The following is a 19833-nucleotide window of genomic DNA, read 5'->3' on the forward strand; positions in this document are numbered from 1 at the left end:
CTGTTATCTAGAACGCTGTAACGCAACATTTTTCAAACTTAAACATATCAGTTATAAGTGTATATTTTAATTTAAAATTGTACATGTAATTTTTTTGACTACAGTTTGTGCAAGCAAACGATAAAATCAATCATCCGTGACGATCGGATGCTTGAGCAATTGGGCAAGGTAACCTGCAACATGCTGATTGCACGGTTGCGCTCCTGAATTTTTATACAAGACATATTGATTTTTAAATTAATGTTATGTTTTCCTGGCCCCGTGTTCACAAAACCATTTTGCAATCAAAAATCGATTTTAACTGACATCGATATGCATTTTTGCCTATCAACTACAATGGAAATTCATTTTCAATGACAAGCAAAATTGATTTTCGATTTCAAAAATGTTTTGTGAACACGGGGCCTGGTGTATCAACCCACCTAAAATGAAGAAATTGAAATAACATTAGAATGATATCGCGTTTCACCATTTCCACGTGCACAAAGATGAAACCGCACCTACCCGACGTTCAAAAGCGCCCGATTGTCACGGATGAATGATTTTATCGTAATCTCGCATAGAATATAGTCAAATGATCACATGTGCGATGTTAAATACAAATCTTAACTCATTGCTGAGATATTCAAGTTTGATCAGTGTTGCGTTAGAAAAGTCTCCAAGTGTGTATATGCCATTCAACGTTGAGATAACATTTTACATTGAAAACAAAATACTTACCGGATTTGTACACGTGAACATTTGATATCGTGTAGATGCTTTAAACTAAATTCCCTGTATACAAACTTGCGGTTTTTTGGTTTAAAATTGTATTATGAAATTTATAGTGTCTATTGTGAAACCATTACATTTTTTTTTAATTAATTAGAAAAGTGTTAATAAAATTAAGTCAATTATATTGTGAGATTGACTAAAATGTATGATGATGGAAAAATACATAAATGTCTTTACAAGCTCAATTACGTTATATTTCCATCCTAAGTTTGTAACTTTTATATAAATATTAAATAACAATCAATGTATATGCTTTATATTACATGTTACTTTTATAATTCAACGTCAATAGCACTTAATACTGTTCACTTATCGTTTACAACTTAGACCACGTAAATTAATAATTGATTATAATGAGCTTTGCTCTGATAAAACTAAGTGAAATGCTTATGCGTAAAGTATCATCGCATGTTACCTAGCGTCTGTAGTAGTCACGATAAGTATGCTGAGTGTCCCGATCGGCTCGGCCAACTCGACCATCATTACTGTAGCGGTGTCGTCTGTGGTCGTCGTTCGTCTCTCGGTTGTCTATGCGGCGTGTTTTAGTCTGACAAATCGACCAAAAATCGCCTTCCGTCATAACTGACATTTGGACGTCGAGAATAAACCTCTTCGATTTACTCACAATGAAATAGTGAGCAGTGCTCCAGCTAGGCCTAAATTTGAGGGCGCCCCGCCCTGCCATCCCGAACCTCCGCTCTGCCCTTCATAGGGCCCCCCTGCCCTTCCTAGGGCCCCCTAGCCCTTAAATTTTTTTTATTTTTTTTTAACATATAATTCATAAATCTCGTATTACATTACAAGTAATTAATTAATTTCTCATTGTACACATTATATTTAAATGGTTCAATAATAATGGGAATAATATATTCTAGCAATTATTAATAACATATAAATAAACATGCAACAGGAAGCATTTCGGAAAAGCCCCGTGCTCGAAAGTGTCCTTTTGACAAAATACTGCGCGTCGAAAGTGCCCTTTTGACAAAAAAGCCGCCCTGTCCTTTTTAAATCCTAGCTGGAGCACTGGTGAGTAATACATAATCTTGAGGTCAAAGGTCCTATGTAATTAATAACATCGACGATGTGCAAAAGCTTGACCTTATTCCCTTGTTGTTGTTTTTTTATATAAATCATTTTAAGTCCTGTATACATTATTAAGATTCAATGACCCGCGTTATGCGAAAATGTGTCTTATGTCATATACGCCCAGCGTAACTCCGTCATTGCTCTTCGGGAGCAACATTGTCCGCTATTACGTCACGCCATGTTTTCTGGTTTCATGATCGGACCTGACCAGACTGTGCGAATGTACAAGCTGGGCCGAAGCTACGCTGGTATCATATGACATATGTATAATTTTCAACTTTGTCTATTAATATTGTTTTACAATTGTATTAACAATTCTTTTACATTACCTTCCAGTAAGTAAAATGGATTTTTCGAAACACGTGTTTCTGTTTGTGTGAATATGTAGCTAGGGTTCACACCAGGAAACCCGATACCTTGTGAGCAGTGTAATACCATTGGAGCAGTGCTCGTTATTTTAGCATGAACTAACATAGGGTAGGTAAATTAGAAAAATTAAAAATTTCAAAGTCCAATTTGAAACAACTGTGTATTAACATTGATATCAAAGGTATTGGGCTATATGTAGAAAAAAACCTGACAAATTTTCTTTAAAAAATGAGCGAAATGTGGCTCCCTGAAGTAGAAGTACAGTGAAACATCCACTAACAGTCACTGTCAACAACAGTCATTTCCAAACAAGTTCACTAATGGCTTCCTCTTAGTTTGGTTTAACTCCCCTTATCTTATCAGATATACGCTAAGCACGAGTCCATGTAATACAAGGCTTGCTACCTCTCCCCTTTTCAACATTTCAAAAAATGAATTTAAAACGGGTATCTATAAATTGTTGACTTTAGTGTATCCCATTTTCATATACAACTCGCTCACAGTGTCTATCAACTGTTTAACTTATTGCTATCTGTATCCCTAGGTCATGACTTTTGTCAATTGAGATACTATATATATATATATATATATATATATATATATATATATATATATATATATATATATATATATATATATATATATATATATAGTTATATATCTATATATATATATATATCTATATATATATATATATATATATATATATATATATATAACTATAACTATATATATATATATATACCAATATATAGTGCCAGTTACGCGGTCTCGGTAGTTTTCAGACTGTACTTACGAGGTCAATATAAAAAACGGGGTCTATATACAACCCCGCATTCTAGGCTCCTTTAATTACTATGAGGGGGTGTAGGGGAGGTAATGCAATCAAATCTCACAATAAGGTCTTAAATCGAAAACCACAATCAGGTCTGAAATTGAAATTGTATATACCTCGCAAATAAGTTCGCTATATATTTCCTTGTATAAGACGTTAAATAAATGACGTATTTATATACAATAATAATAGTAGGTACCCCTATATACCTTAATTCGTGTTTATATCGGATAAAAAAGGGTATGGAGATACATGTATTTAAAGTGGGAACCCCATAACCTATTTCTAAATCAGAGACCCCGTAACTGGCCATATGTGTGAATATATATATATATATATATATATATATATATATATATATATATAATATATATATAGATATATATATATATATATATATATATATATATAGTTATATATAGTTATATATATATATATATATATATATATATCTATATATATATCTCTATATAGTTATATATATCGTTATATATATAGTTATATATATATATCTATATATATATCTATATATAGTTATATATAGTTATATAAGTAAAATGTAATAATCCAGATTGTGAATATTATATAATAAAAGTAAAAACACGTGTCTGGGATTTTAAATATATATTGATTTAGCCAACGCGTTTCGCATAGCTCATCAGGGCATAATACAATATATTACAACGTCAAAATGTCATGGAGATAACGTCATATCAATTATGACGTCATAAACGTCAATAAATATTAAATGAAATTTAATTTGGGTTTAAATACATGTATAAAATGTTGTTCTTTTGCTAACCTAGCTGAAATATTGTTCGAAAATAGCTTATAAAATGGAAATATTTTAAATTTTGGTTCATTATGTGAACATTCATCTAAATGTTTACTTAAAGGCATCTGTCTTGTTGAGGGGTCTCGCATTTGTTGTTCATGGACAGATCGCCTATTTCTAAGTTTATCGCCAGTTTGGCCTATATAATAGTGTTTGCATCCATTGCATACTAATACATAAATCACATTTTGTATATCACATGACATATTAGTTTTATTTTGAACATTTTGCCATTAAAATCAAAAGAATTCCCTTCAATAATATAACCACACAGGGCGCATCTAGGGTCATTACATTTGGATACTCTTGGTTCTTGAGATGAAAAGTAAGATTTGGTTAACAGACGTTTTAAATTAGGTGGCTGTCGTTTACATTTTATTATCTTCTGATTTGAAATTATTTTATTCATAACCGGGTCTGATATGTCTGATATGTCAAAAAAGAAACCAATTTAACGTGTTGCAAGGTTGTTTAATTTAAAAAAAACTTCACTTAGAATCTTGTTTACCCAGTTTTCGTTTCAGTTTGTACGTACCGTCGTAACTATATGCAAATGCTACTGGTAGACCAGCAGACCGTGATAACCTGATGCAGGTAGACAGGTTACTGCTTTTTGCAATAAAAGCCGACTTACTACCTTTTGTAAAGCAATACCGTTCATATTAAATACGCAATTCACTTGGAAGATAACCTCCGGCGAAACTTGATTCCGCAATCCACGGCTTATGAGGCCGGTGCCTTATCCATTAGGCCACAAAGGCGATACTTTGTTTGAATAGTCTAAGACTTGAAACTGAAATATATATGTCCTTTTGGTTTATTAAGGCTGAAGCACAATCGTTGACTTCTCTAGTACACGACCTCTACATGTTACTGTCTACTATGAAAGGTCAAACATAAACACATCTTATCTCCCGATTCTTAAATTGAACCCCAATTGAAACGAAAGTTATAAAAGCGTGTCATGAAACGCTGTAGCCGGAAACCTGCTTCATAATCGGTAATGAAAGCGCTTCTTGCACAATCGACTGATATATTTTTATCAATAATGTCTCACCATTATATAATGATGTTAAGATTCAGTAGGGACTTTCTTAAATAATTCTACTAAATTCATACACTTGTTAATTATACCCCCATTACCATTGGTAATGGGGCTATACAAGAGTCACTGTGTCGGTCTGACGGTCTGTCTGTCCCGAAAATGTCATCCGATCTTCACCAAACTTGGTCAGAAGTTGTGTCTAGATGATGTCTCGGTTAAGTTTGAATATGGGTCATGCCGGGTCAAAAACTAGGTCACGGGATCACTCAGTGCGTTTTAAACAGAAAGTTTCCCTGCCCATAACTATGCCATTTATCGTTAGATTGTGAGATTTTAAAATCATTTAGTTCATTTGTTCACCATCATTGGATGGTTTGTCATGCGAAAGTATTACGTCGATATCTCAAGTGTCAAGGTCAAAGTCACACGTTGAGTTCAAAGGTCATAAATGGCCATAAATGAGCTTGTCCGGGCTATAACTATGTCGTTCATAGTGAGATTTTAAAATAATTGGGCACATTTGTTCACCATCATTGGTTGGTGTGTCAAGCGAAAGAATAACTTCGATATATGCAACGTCAAGGTCACACTTTGAGTTCAAAGGTCAAAAATGGCCATAAATGATAATGGCATAATAATTCTTAAAAATCGCCATAAATTAGCTTCTCTTGTTTTGGGAAGACAGCATGCAAAATATTCTGTGTCAATGCAGCATGTGGGGGTATACGTCACGTTTGTAACAAAGCCATAGTCAATATCTGTTTAATGTTTGATTGGTCGTCACAATGAAAAAAGCTTAAGCGTAACGCGTCGAAGCTGCAATAAAAAATGGCTAGACGCTTTAAATCATTTAGCAATTTATTGCTCTAAGATACGACCAATACTATTCAAAGGCTTATTACGAGTAGATTCCGTGAAACTCGTGTAAAGATTGATCATGACATTCGCCCATTGTATGTCATTCTTTCTGTATGTCCGCCAGCACGCCTGATTCATGTTCGTCTGTCTATTCAATTCTACGTTTGTCTGCACAAAGAAAGTCTATTGTGTATGTCAGCCTGGTACGTTTAATTTAATTAACACAAACGCACATTTTACCAAAACCTAAGGAAACGTGTGAACGTATCATTATATTTGTAAAAATGTCTTAATGAAACCTCCGGCGGGACTCGAACCCGCAATCCCCGGCTTAGGAGGCCGGTGCCATATCCATTAGGCCACGGAGGCGGTACGTCGTTAAAATCGATTGTATTAGTTCACACTCAAATATGTGCGTCTTTTTGGTCTTTTCATGACGAAGAACAATACAATCGTGGACTACTCTCATATCCGACCTTTACATGTTTCTATACATTTACTACACATTTAATTGAAACGTGTCTCTAGGTGTGGAAATCGGACGCTCGATCACTATGGTGCCATGTTTGTGTATGGCCTATACTGCATTCCATATCGTCGCTGTCGTTCTCAAACTTCGTAGCTCCAAAATTTTCCAAAAACAAAAGTCGTCTTTTCCGAATATATGAAGTATGGCGCGTGTTTTGTGCTATATCTCGTTGCTCTATGCCAATCAGAGCCCTTTAAAAGCCACGTGACGAAATGTTGTAGCTTGATTGTTGGCTTTTTTTCCGGCGAAAAGTCGTAGTGACGTCATTTTACCTATAGGTACGTCATTTCGTTTGGACAAGTTTGACAAAAACGTTTTTATATTTGCAGCTACGAGGTTTCCTATCAGGACGAATTGTCGTACCTCATAAAGATGACAAAACTGTGGTGACAAAATATTGTAGCTAACATTTCTGAATACCAGTATGACTTATCAGTATGACTTACGTGTCTACTGCTTATACCGTATTTTGCAGCTTCATTTGTTTGGTATTTCACAGAATTTCAATTTCTAAAACATCGTTATAAAAAATCTTACGGTTTTGTCTCTCTCCAAAAAAGTTGGCATTTTGTAGCTACGAGGTTTGAGAACAACAGCGACGATATGTGTTTATTCAAAAGTGCATGCGTTGATTCGACAAATAAAACAATTTACGTTTTTCAAGGGTATTTAATTCTATAAAAAAAAATCACTGAGAATCATTTTACTCAACTTCAGTTTCCGATTGTACTTACTGGCATAGCGATATGCAATTGCTATTGGTAGACCAGCCGACCGTGATAACATGATGCAGGTAGACGAGTTACTGCGATTTGTAATCAAAAGCCGACTAACGACCGTTTGTAGAGCAAGACCGTAAAAGGACCCGAAAGAAATGCGAAATCGAGAGCCAGAAAGTTCTGTCGCAATAATTATCGATGCATTGTATCCTCAATTGACTAAAGTCATAAAATTGTCTGATACTGACGCCATTAAAGAGGGGTTGGAATGCTGAATGGTTATTTGAGAAGCCACCCATAGTTCTTGTTGTCAAAAGGCATGGATCACCGGCAGACGATATGGTGTCGGTGCAATAGGCATGATACACCGGCAGACGATATGGTATCGGTGGGAAAGGCATGAGACACCGGCAGACGATATGGTATCGGTGGGAAAGGCATGAGACATCGGCAGACGATATGGTTACGGTGGGAAAGGCATGAGACACCGGCAGATTATATGGTTTCGCTTGAAAGGCATAAAACAACAGCAGACAATATTGTGTGGGTGGGAAAGGCATTCTCGGTCAGCAGCTGGAGCGTGCTCGTCGCGACCGAGGCCAGGAGCCGCCTGCAGAAGATTGATTCTCGCGGCTTGATCTTCTGCGGATGGCTCAGCAAATCCAGCTGATTCCGTCACCCTCGAGCCGGACGTCTTCCGCACTGCTGGGATTGCTGTCTTCTCCAAGATGCAGCGGACTTGTCACCCGCTGTCTATCGTCGAGAGCTCGCTGACCCGGACCTGCCAGAGGTCCCGTCTGTAGAGGGACGGGGATAGTGGGACAGCAAGACCACCAGTGTGGAGGAAATACGGAGCGGAACAGAACAGGCTTCTTTCCTGGGGAGGTAATGAAGCATGCCTGGAACTTCGAGGGGGTGGCCTTATAGAGGGATCCCGGGACAGCGGTACTCAGTACGCTCAACGCACTGGGGGAACTGTCTCGGGGATGAAGACGACGGCCGGTGACAGCGAGAGGGGCCATAAAGGCAGAGCTGCTTGCTTGCACTCCTTTGGTGGAGCTGCGTACAGACAAGAATTTGTCTTTGAATTGTCAACTACCAGTGCACATTAAGGTCTCATTGGCCACCGTGCACTGGTACATTTGGATCTAAATTATATCTTTGGCGAATACCCGGGAAGCCGGGGTAAATTTGATCTACTTTGGCTCAAAATTAATCTTTTTCCCCCGGTAGGACCTGCAAATAAACTCAAATTAAAAAAAAGGGAAAGGCAATAGATATCGGCAGACGAAATGGTTTTGCTTGAAAGGCATGAGACACCGGCAGACGATATGGTGTTGGTGCAAAAGGCATCAGACACCGGCAGACAATATCGTGTCGGTACGTACACGTGCTATTGTATATAATGAAGACGCTTAAGATAATCCAGGAGTTCGGATTAACGATAATGAAATAAGTTCCCATTAAAGACACTTGCAATGTTAAACAATTATTTACATTAGCATAAAATATATACCCTTGGAACATAACCTCCGGCGGGACTCGAACCCGCAATCCCCGGCTTAGGAGGCCGGTGCCTTATCCATTAGGCCACGGAGGCGTTACTTTGTCTGACTAGTCTTAGATTTGAAACTAAAATATGTATGTCCTCTTGGTTTATTTATGCTGACGCACAATCGTTGACTTCTCTAGTACACGACCTCTTTAAGTTACTGTCTATTATGAAAGGTCATACAACAACAGATCTAATCTCCTTCCGGATCTGAAATTGAACCACAATCGAAACGAAAGTGATGAAAGCGTTTGTCAGTAAACGCACTAGCCGGAAAATTGCCATGAGTGAAAACGCTTCTTGTACAATCGACTGATATATTCTTATAAAAAATGTCTCACCATTATATAATCATATTAAGATCCTGTAGGGACTTTCTTAAATGCAATTCTACTCTCCTCTTAAGTCGTACACTTGTTATATTTCATACTGTTTGATTGGTCGTCACGAAGTAAAATAGCTTTATCGTGAGGTTTCGAAGCTGCAACAAAAACAACGGCTAGTCGTTTAAAATCATTGAGCAATGTAAAGCTCTAACATACGATCAGTACTAATCAAAGACTTATAACGAGTAGATTCCGAGCAGCTCGCGTAAAGTTTTTTCATTACATACGCCCATTGTATGTTTTTCTTTCTGTAAGTCCGCCATCACGCCCGATGCCTGTTCGTCCATTGTACTTTTGTCTGCACAGAGTAAGTCTATTGTCAGCCACGTACGTTGAATTGAATTTGCTGCCACGCAAATTTTAGTCAAAACTAATGAAACGTGTGAACGTATGATTATATATGTAAAAGTGTTGTTACTAGTATTTAACCTCCGGCGGGACTCGAACCCGTAATTCCCGGCTTAGGAGGCCGGTGCCTTATCCATTGGGCCACGGAGGCGGTACGCATTTAAAACCGAGCATATAAGTTTACAGTCATTTTGGGACCCGACCTTTACATTTTACCATAAATTTACTACATATTTTATTGAAACATGTTTATAGGCGTGGAAATCGGACGTTCGATCACTATGGCACCGTGTTCGTGGCTTATACTACATGCCATACGTATTTATTTTTAAGTCCATGGGTTGATTCGACAAAGAAACCAATTAACGTTTTGCAAGGGTGTTGAATTCTAAAAAAAACTACACTGAGAATCATTTTACTCAATTTCCGAATATTCTATATTCAGAGTGCATGGTCATTAGGCGAGTTAACTAAAATTGTATCAATATCAGAAATCTTCTCGTACACCATTCGGAAATAAAATTCTTCGTCCTCCGAATCTCTTGTCTAGGCGGTGGCCCGAACAACTACGCCGACTAATGTGAGAATGTCGCCCGGGGCCACTAAGTCATCTATTATAAAGGAAATAGAATCACACAAACAGTTGTTAAAAAATGGAATAAGCAACACTACAAATGTAGTTATATTTTACGGAGGGTGTTATTCTTGTCGTTGACAAAACTGTTAATAAATGTATTTTAACAGAGCTCAAATACTCAGGGACGTGGCATTGAACCCCAATTGCAACAAAATATATATGAATCAGCAAACGCTTTAGCCAAAACGTCTGCTTGCTTGAAATAATTGAGAAAAAATCAGTAATGCTCTAAGATAAGATTAGTGTAAATCAAAGGCTTTGTGACCTCACGCCTAGATTTCGAGCAGCTCACAAAAAGATTTATCGAAGCCTGACTCGGTTCATCGAAATTAAAGAGTGAGTTAAAAAAAATTATTCATCGGCCTTAAATAAAATATCCACATCTTGCAACCTTAAGTCTGTCCATTGTTAAATCTTTTCGTCTGTATTGTAACAATAATAATTATTAATGATGCGTACAAAAGGAATATAAAACCTTCGTGTGTGCTCAGTTTATAAATATGTGAACAAATAATGTTCAAATGAGCATTCTGTTAGTATGACAATACCGTTTGTCACGAGAATCAGAATTGTCTCCACAGATGACTCGAGTCATACAATTGTCTGATAGGAACGCTATGGAAAAGTGTTCGTCTGCTAAGCGGTTATTGGAGGAGCCGTCTAGATAATATATATTATATTGTTGTGGAAAGACACCGCCATACGACACTGTTTCGGTGCGTAGCGCCTTTTTGTGATATTGAAGACAATGGAGACGCTTGAGATTATAGGAAAGTTAATATGTACGAGCAAAAAATACACTGTAAAATAAGATATGTTCTTTGTTAGTACTCGATGCTTGGAATTATTGTTAGATACATCATGCAATCGGCCAATTTCAGTGGACTTATAAAATAAATCCATGCTGATATTATGCGAATCTAGTCAACCGTGTAAAAGTAGGATTTGGGAAGTAAAAAGTAAGCATTACAAAATATCAATTCACTTTTGAACGTTACCTCTGGTCGGTCTCGAACCATCATTCACCGGCTTAGGAGACCGGTACCTTATCAATTAGGCAATGCAGACATGCGTCATAGGCATCGCGTTAATTTCTGTAAATTTCTAAAGTAATTCATTTAAATTAGATTTAATTATACCACTTCGGCCAATTAGCCTACTTACAATGTTTCTGGTTGATCTGATTTAACTGTTTATGTATTCTGACAACTGCCATTTTAATTAGAGGTAATGGCTTAATTGCTATAAGAATAATTTCCATGCAAGTCCCCACTGAAGTTGTTTGTACGGTCTGGAATATTACCACATTATTCTCGAATTCGTAGTCTAGCGATCTTCAAACTGAGCTAGACGATCCCTAACTTGATATCGTGCACGGACCCAAAACATTCTCTGAGATTTTAGTTTCTCGGATTTACAACGAATATAAACCTGTTAAATTAATATTCGAGGAAGACTTCGCATTTATAAGTAAGATACATTAAATACCTGATGCACGCATTGGTTAACAGAGACGTTTGGGAACAACCTATTACCGGTAAGTATCGATAATATGAACGTATTCGATAATCTTCGTCAAAGTAAAATCACGAAGCTCTAGCAGTCTAGGCTTTACACTTTATAACAGAGTTTCCCCAATAAATGTAACTCATATCACCAAATGCCACTATTATGTCATTAGCAACTACTGTAATAGTTATACAATAAACAAATTACGCATTATTATATTCGTAGAAAGTAATTGTAGTCACCCGACAGGCTACCTCAGTAAGTAGAGCACTGGACTACAAATCCGAGGACCATTCTCCCCATACCTCTTATACACGTAGGGGCAGTTGTCACTTACTACCTCAGTACGTAGAGCACTGGACTACAAATCCGAGGACCATGCTCTCCATACCTCTTATACACGTAGGGGCAGTTGTCACTTACTACCTCAGTACGTAGAGCACTGGACTACAAATCCGAGGACCAGTCTCCCCATACCTCTTATACATGTAGGGCAGTTGTCACTTACTACCACAGTACGTAGAGCACTGGACTACAAATCCGAGGACCATTCTCCCCATACCTCTTATACATGTAGGGCAGTTGTCACTTACTACCACAGTAAGTAGAGCACTGGACTACAAATCCGAGGACCATTCTCCCCATACCTCTTATACACGTAGGGCCGTTGTCACTTACTACCTAAGTACGTAGAGCACTGGACTACAAATCCGAGGACCATTCTCCCCATACCTCTTATACATGTAGGGCCGTTGTCACTTACTACCACAGTAAGTAGAGCACTGGACTACAAATCCGAGGACCATTCTCCCCATACCTCTTATACACGTAGGGCCGTTGTCTCTTACTACCTCAGTACGTAGAGCATTGGACTACAAATCCGAGGACCATTCTCCCCATACCTCTTATACATGTAGGGCAGTTGTCACTTACTACCTAAGTACGTAGAGCACTGGACTACAAATCCGAGGACCATTCTCTCCATACCTCTTATACACGTAGGGCCGTTGTCTCTTACTACCTCAGTACGTAGAGCACTGGACTACAAATCCGAGGACCATTCTCTCCATACCTCTTATACACGTAGGGCCGTTGTCTCTTACTACCTCAGTACGTAGAGCACTGGACTACAAATCTAGTAGACCAGCTTACCCAGGAAAGTTGTAGCTGGTTCACCGACCGTCGTTCTTTGAATGAAGTACTGTTAAAAGCAGGAGAAAAAAACACTAAGCAATCCATTTTATATTAGTTTTAAAAGTATCGTAATTCAGTTTTATAACACCATGCAATTAATCTTTGTTGGTCGAAATTCGTGAATTTATTCATGTTATAACCTATATCGTTTGGTGTGCTTTTGGTTTGTTTGTTTTTAATAAGTATTTTTTAAGTTTGCGTAAGTATTGGGGGATATATTAAAAACTGTTTTAATATGCAATAAACCATATTTAATTGCATTCCGCAATGGAGCGGCAGACGTCACACATAAGTATGAGTACTCAGTACGGAAGACCAACATGTTCAACTGATCATCGTAGTATAATTGAAGTACCGCTGTAAATGGGGGGGGGGGGGGGGAATCCTTCATAATAGTGTGTTATCTTCATGCAGTTCTATCAGTGCCTCTATACACTTGAGCATATATTATGGTAAAGTTCATGACTTAATTCATATTGTATTATTAATCTTTTGGTTGTGTGTGTGTGTGTTTTTTTCTTAAATTTGCATTCAAAAATTGTATTGAAATGCTCTTCTAAGTGTCTAAAACCACATTGTTAATTGTCCTAGGAATTCCACAATGAAGGCGTGCGTCACACTAAATCGTAAACCGAAGATTGCGACTCGTAAACTCGATTATCTCCCTTGCCATGTGTTGGCGTATTACGGTAGCATAATGATACGTTATTTTTACTAGCGTGCTTCTGGCTATCTTATTTGATTATTTAAATATTTCATACCTGTATAGCTGTTATATGTATACAAACAACATTTAATCCATGTTGCGTATACAATAACGAAGTTAGTTTTGAATTGAAGATTTGTAATTGACATTGTGGGACGAAGACCAATTCACTGTTTCTTTTAAAGATTTTTTTCACAGATGTTCGTGTGCTTTTTATAAACCCGGGACATAAAAATATTAGACCATGGACCATTTATGCTTTTAAATATCGCGTATTTAACTCTATATTGAAATGTCAGAAGTAGGCGTTGTTTTACATAATATCGTTTAAAGGCGTTTGAACCCCCTTTTATTTTGCCAATGTCGATTTATTTTCATCGTGCATTATAATATCTACAATTATTCTCAGTTTGATTGCTTGAATAAAATTAAAAAGTATTTTTGTTTCGTGTGACTTTTGTGTTTTCTAATATGTTATTTTGCCAAACCATAAACAAGTCCTCCAAAATGAGACAACGTAAAAATAGTATAGCTAAAATACATTAAATACAATCATGGCCATATTGGGCTAAAGGTTGTCTGTTTGCAAATTGCTTCCTCTGTTAGTCTGTCTGCCCGTGTGAATAAAAACATAAAAATAAACAATAGGTACACCAGTACACAAGATGATATAAACACGAATCTTGTAATACACATTGTGTCAACAATAGGTTAAGTTCAACGTTCTTTAAACACAGGTCAAAAGTCTCGTTTATGTTAGATCATCTTTATAATGCTGTGACGGCATTCGACATTGAATAATTATGATGATATTGTATAACGTTTACAAATTAAGTGTAATGTGAAGGAAATTCGCGAGTGTTATTCAGTTAGTGGTTTTCGCCGGTAGAGAATTTCCTGACATAATTTATAAGCCTTGTTTTCAATAAAATTCTGAGTATTACCTAATAAACGATAACACATTAAAAGATCAACGTTTCTTAAAGCGTTGGGATAGCGTAATAAATCAACCTTGATGCAATAGCTGCATTGATTATAATCAGCGACGCTATTTCTCGACTGTTAACGTAATATGTACGATGATAAACGTCTTATAAGACGTGGCGATAACATATTAGATCAATCTGCATGCTTTAAAATCAGGCTTGTTCTCGACGGAAAACACAATATTTACGTTCTGATTGGAACACTATTGGAAAGTGTTCGACTGCCGAGAGGTTATTAGACGGCTTTTCGACTGTCAAAAGTCGAACGTCTCCGGTTGATAATCAACAGCAAAAAAGTGGTGTCAGGGCGTAGCCTCGCCACTTGGTATTTTAGACACAAATGATTGATGAGTTGAATTTACGAACAAAAAACTATTTTTTGTTGTAGACGGCTGCGATGAGAAACGATCGATTACATAAGTATGATATGTATTGCTGAACCAATTAACAAGCTTGTATACTGATCATATCGAGGTATCCCTGCTATCTTAGCGATGTACTCAGAAAATTGGCGATTTTAGAAACGTTAGAAATTTGGTCAGGCTAACATATACAAGCAGCTTTTATATAGATCATTCCGATGTATCTTAGCGATGTACGCAGAAAATTGGCAATCTGAGATATGTTACAAATTTGGTAAGGCTAACATACAAGCAGGCGATTGCAGAAAAAAATTGTATATGTATACATGTATTACATATGTATATGCAAACTTTAAACATGATTTTTAACAGCATAGCAAGTGTTAGGCCTACAGTATGGAATTATTAAAAAAAAATGTAACTGGTATTTGACCTATTGGTACCATGTAAATACAAATGAAAAACAACAGCCCGATAATACGCATTGAAAGGTGAAATTTATGCTGAATGTTGTTCGTAAATAAATGCTATCATTTGCAATATTTTTCAAAAATTTTCGCCCACTAATTCCTGACTGATAAAATGGTTTCCTGTCAGTTTGGTCGATACGTTTACTTAACTGATGAGCGAGGTAATTATATGCCAATGTCAACAATGACATGCAATAACACGATATAAATCTAGACTTGAGTGATTTCATTAGTGCAATTAATGTGCGAGCCTTTTCACCATGCTTACATTTAATATACATTTAATGTTATTCCACGTGTATTACTAGCATTATCATTACTAATCTTTTCCCATGCAGGATTTTGTTGAGGCACAGGGCGTAGACCCACAGTTTCAAATATAATTTCTTTCTTAATTCTATTGGCTTTACATTAATTTCTACATAACTCATCAGCTAATTTAAGGACTCATAGATAAACATCGTGAATTGAAAATTTAGGCCTATGATTGCCCTTTGTGAAAATCCGTGCTCACTAGTTCCGCTGATGTGGGAATTTAGGCCAGGTTCAACACTGTACTGAAAGGCCGAACGACTTATCAGAGTATCCACCGAGTATCAATTGCATTATGTAGGTACAAGACTTAACATGTATTACACTATTAAAATGCCTATTTAGCCATCGGCTGAAGCTCTATAGTAGAGAAGCATATGGTGCATCACCTCTTTTAACTCTTTCAGTGCTGGAACCGAATTTTTAAGGCCTTTGCAAACAGTTTGGATCCAGATGAGACGCCACAGAACGTGGTGTCTCATAAGGATCCAAACTGTTTGCTATTCTGATAGTATTCTTTGGAAAAAAAAAAATCGAAAAAAAGCTAATTTTATAAATCAGCAGACGACATTTAAGCAGACAGCAAACTTCCCAGCATGCAAAGGGTTAACTGTCCTGTAACAAAAGAAACATAAGAGCCGCCATTATATGTGTCCATATCACGTGTCGTATGCTACCTCTAAAATGTAAGCAACCAATTTCGCACTTTTCTCACTTTTTAATTTTACTTAAAGGCTAGTCAATTAATAATGGTATGATGAAGAATTCTATTTAAATTATGAAAGCGCTGTATGTACGCCCCTGTCGCACGTTTAATCTTAGTGCACCAACGCGTCTGTATAGCACAAAACAATTGCGACAGTGTTACACATTTATTACAATATTCAAATAAATATTCGTATTTACATAAAATCGTATCACAGACATATCTATAAAACATTGACATTTACAAATACCCATTAAGCGGTCATTTTGTCGTCTGCTCTGACCGACTTAGTGTCACCAATGCCGCTACTTAAACCAGTATTCGCCATTCGTTTACAGACAACAAATCGTGATTTCAAACAAAACACAATCAATCAAAACGAGGGCAAATTCAATATATTGTATAAATAACCTTTAACAAAAAAACACATGTAAACAAAACACGATCAGAAAAAAACAAAACTGTAATCACGTGCAAAGTTCTAAAAACAAACATCCGTGTTGTTGTTTTATATATGATTTGCCATTGTTAATTTTATTAAAATCTACAGTTTGAATTAAGTCCTGTTGATACAAAATTGCAACTCGTTTATTCATTGAAAAGATAAAAAATGAAGTATTGTTTATGTTTCGGATGCGAATGAAACAAAGTGCACTTAATAAGAAAGACACTATAACGTAGGTCGTTGATTCCATTACTACAGTGATGTTTCCTAAATAATTAACAAGAACAAACATACTTTGGAGCAATAATCAACACAGTTAGAGTAATTTTTATGCCCATCAATTGACTAGACGACATGTTGTCTGACTGTATTAATACGCTGACAAACATTCACGGACTATGTTTGTTATAAGTGTAGCCACTTATATACAACCAACACCTATAATATAAATATAGATGTGCCTCCGAGACTTGCCGTCTGCTTTTGTCTTTAACAAAACTAAATAAAGTTGTACGTTTGGGAAACAAGGTAATGGAAAGTTAAAAAGTGTATGTTAGCATTATAAACATACAAAATATCAACTAGTTTATTATATACCTAGAAAAAATGGAGGTTAACAACTGAATCAGTAGGAGAGCATTGTTTCTTGACATTTAGCTGTGTAGCTTTTCAAAACTAACATAACATCAAGTGCTAAACAAATATTTAACATTTGGTTCAATAAATAGGTCGCCATCGATAAAAGCAATTGAAAGTTTGATTGAAAGTTCGCAATGAAATAAACTTCGCCACGTGATTACATTCCGACAAACTCATTAGACGTTTGTTCTCAAAGAGCATCGCTGTTATTGTAACACTTTTTTCTTCACAGATACTCGACATAAACAACACCCATTGATACCGCAGACAATGTGTCTAAAAGCGGCGAGCTTGTTGTCTAACAGTTAAGCTATCTTGTCTGACTGTTCAAACCCATCGACGGCTGCCAAGTGGAATACTGAATGAAGACCGTTAAACAGCTTGAAGCAGACTTCGAGGTGAAACCCGCGCCGTTTTTGTGCCTCACAAGTTTGCACGTTTTACGACAAAATAGTACTTGAACCACTCTAGTTCCCGAGAATAAAACACGATGAAGTCGACAAAAGTGCGAGACTGCTTGATTTACGAGCCACGCGCTTTAGAACGATGGCACCGGTTTGGTCGGATGTGCTTAAAAATCTTCCACCGATTATTTCAACGTCATGTGGGGTAACGTCAATAATACTTGTAAATTCCATTGATACTCGCATATTAAGTCGGTAAAAATGCCATTCGAACAGAGATAGCATCGCCAAAAAGGCGATGAAAACTTTGGTCCGATTGATCATCGAAAGAAGCGCATCAATTCCTGGTTTCCTAAAGCGCTGCTTTTACAACTAACGTATTTTTTAGGAACAATGATATTTCATTTACAGGTATTCCGAGCCCAGACCGTCTGACGAACTACGCAACAGACAAAATCCCTTTGAACGTACGTCGATCACATTAATTGGTCAATGGTGTTATATTCAAATAGGAAAAATCTTTAAAATAAGCACCGTTTATATTAGCTGTACAGTTAATACCCGTGTTGTCCTTCAAAACAAAAATAAAATGTATGATCCCACAGAACAGTTGTCAGTGTACTCTTAACATCCGGTCCACACAAAGGCGGGCAATTCACTGGCACTAAAATTTGATATTGCACAAGATCCCATGGAAAACGGGATATTAAATTCATCTTTCTTGGCATTGACACTCTTTGATTTGCTTCACTTTCACGTGCTTAAAGCCCTTTTTCTTCCCGGGGCATTTAAGTGTCACTGTTATTGTATTGGTTCTTTTCGGCTTACACACTCCGCAGGATTTAAAAACTTTTCGCTTCGTACGAGTCCGGAGCGTTTTCGGGATATAAAACGAATTACACTGGCCGTAACAAAATCTGTTTAGCACTTTTCGACTGATACACCCTTCCTCTTTGATAAGTTGCGAGAACGGCTCCGTTTTACACCACGTGCTTTTGAATTTCTCGAGCATGGCGAGCGTCAGTGGTGAATTGTTGTTCCCAATCAGTGGCGGCTCGCCGTTGCTTTCACCTTGAATCGTGATGGTTCGCTCCTTCCTTTCAAGAGATTCGTCGGTTTGTGTGGGAAAATCTATTTCCTGTTCGCTAGCTGCGTGATTCCCGTCGGCTTTGAACTCTCCGTTGGGACTCGAGGACAGCATTTTGAACATAAGTCTATGTCGGCGCCTGCCATTTTTATCGTCAGCGGCCAACGTCCCCCGCTGTATATTCACAGAGAATACTGCTAAGGCGAGGCAGAGGGAACAAATAGGCTGATAGTCAAACTTCATTCTCATGTCTGGAGATTCTGAAATTAAATAAGACTCCATTTACAAGTCGGTTGGTTATATTAAGCGTACATATTAATTGACATTTGTAAGTGACGCCATGCACTTAAGTTTTCATTTATTGTCTGACGATTTTAGCGACGTTCGGTCGGATTCAGATTGGTGCGTTGTATTGTACGTCAATCAAGGCCGCGCGCGCACCATGACACGCGACAAGGGGGAGCGCGCCAAACTATAAACACATATTCACGACTATTGTTAACGTCCGACAGTCTCCTAAGTCTCTGTCGATAATTATATACGAGGTGTGTATCTATTTGGAAGCAGTCGACACTTTGGCGCCAAAAATGTCAGTGATAAGTAGCCAAATGAAGACAGGCTAAAGATCTCTTGCCATCGGTCACTTTTACTTAAGCGAAAAAAAAAACACGCAAACACACGGTGACCAGTGTTTCATCTGGTCATTTTAATACATTACACATCTTTAAGTTATTTCCTCTGTGCTTTTATATGTATGTCAACGTATAATTAATATGTGAATTATATGTACTGCGATGCAATGTCGTTTAAAAACGATGCAGTGCAAATATAATATCATTTTGTATACAATTCGCATCAATTGCGTTTCCAAGTTGACATAGTACTCCCAACAACACAACACCGGGTGGTGACTTTTATATAGACAAGCTGTTTCAAATGGTACATCTAAAATGCAGCAATAATTTTGTCTTACGACTCTAAGTAACGTTTACTGGTTGATCGATGAGGATAATTATCAAAGAGCGACGCTAATTAAT

The 19833-nt window shown here is 37.1% G+C and overlaps 3 non-coding genes across 3 annotated transcripts; all 3 read right to left on the minus strand.

Moving 5' to 3' along the window:
* Positions 1 to 6101: 6101 nt before the first annotated feature.
* Trnar-ccu (transfer RNA arginine (anticodon CCU)) lies at positions 6102 to 6174 on the minus strand. Its single transcript has one exon. It is a non-coding gene; the product is annotated as a tRNA-Arg (tRNA).
* A 2406-nt stretch (positions 6175 to 8580) lies between these two features.
* Positions 8581 to 8653, minus strand: Trnar-ccu (transfer RNA arginine (anticodon CCU)). The gene has a single exon. It is a non-coding gene; the product is annotated as a tRNA-Arg (tRNA).
* A 764-nt stretch (positions 8654 to 9417) lies between these two features.
* Trnar-ccu (transfer RNA arginine (anticodon CCU)) lies at positions 9418 to 9490 on the minus strand. Its single transcript has one exon. It is a non-coding gene; the product is annotated as a tRNA-Arg (tRNA).
* Positions 9491 to 19833: the final 10343 nt, after the last annotated feature.

Source organism: Dreissena polymorpha, chromosome 3 (genome assembly GCF_020536995.1).
Source record: "Dreissena polymorpha isolate Duluth1 chromosome 3, UMN_Dpol_1.0, whole genome shotgun sequence".
Taxonomy (NCBI): Eukaryota; Metazoa; Mollusca; class Bivalvia; order Myida; family Dreissenidae; genus Dreissena; species Dreissena polymorpha.